This window comes from Oncorhynchus tshawytscha, linkage group LG04 (assembly GCF_018296145.1).
Source record: "Oncorhynchus tshawytscha isolate Ot180627B linkage group LG04, Otsh_v2.0, whole genome shotgun sequence".
Classification (NCBI taxonomy): Eukaryota; Metazoa; Chordata; class Actinopteri; order Salmoniformes; family Salmonidae; genus Oncorhynchus; species Oncorhynchus tshawytscha.
This window is the reverse complement of record NC_056432.1, coordinates 5,878,218-5,879,350: the sequence shown is the minus strand read 5'-3', so window position 1 is coordinate 5,879,350 and position 1,133 is coordinate 5,878,218.

The window sequence follows — 1,133 nt, the reverse complement described above, 5'->3', positions numbered from 1 at the left end:
AGCGTTGCAGTTCTTGACACTAAACCAGTGAGCCTGACACCTACTACCAAACCCCTTTCAACGACACTTCAATATGTTGTCTTGCCAATATACCTTTTGAATGGCAATCCGTGTCTCTATTGTCTCAAGGCTTAAAAATCCTTCTTTAACCCGCCTCCTCCCCTTCATCTACACTGATTGAAGTGGTTTTAACATGTGACATCAATAAGGGATCATATCTTTCATCTGAATTCACCTGGTCAGTCTGTGTCATGGAAAGAGCAGGTGTCCTTAATGTTTTGTAAGAATCTACACAAACAATGGCATTGGACGTAGTCGCCCCCCCCCACCCCAAACACCCACACTCACAAACACACACACAAACACACTTCCTGCGTGCCGTTTGACTCGACGCACAGGACCTGATTGATAGATACTGTTCAGATCTGGACACCACACTCCATTTCAACTACAGAGAAGTCACTCGTGACAAACAATGCTTTTCTCAGAGCTAAGCTAAACAAAACACGCTAAAACAACCGGTTATTACAGGTAACGATGAAGCATAGACGTAATTAGCGGACGATGAATCACTGTTATTGTGACTAATATTTGTCTTAGGTTTCTCTTTTTCTTGAGTGCGGCTCAATTTTTTCCCTACGCCTCTCTCCATTTTTTTCCGATAATTAGTATTTCTGTTCATCTGATGAAACAGTGTTTTAATAACAGTGTCCTTGAGATGTTGAGAATGAAATGACAATCTACGCCGTTTTAAAGAAATCACACATCAATTCCTATAAGAAATGTTAAATACAGTCTATTGACCAATTTATGCCTCGAGTAGATATCCTCTTGGATAATCCCATATAGCCCTAATACATGTTGGCTAATAATGTTGGCTAATAGTGGATTTGTTTTTATTACTGCACTTTACCATATCCTGTGAGTCACTTCAGAGAGTTGAGTTTCATCCCCAGTCACTTTAGATACGTAAATCAGCCTCAGTCGTGGCCAGTCATTAATAATCAAGACATCCCCATATCCTCTGTGTGAATAGATTGATTAGGCTTGATGCTACGTTCATTTATTTTTTAAATGATGCTGTGAGACACAGACATGGTTGTTAATTTTTGGGTCTGTTTCCTTCTTTGATA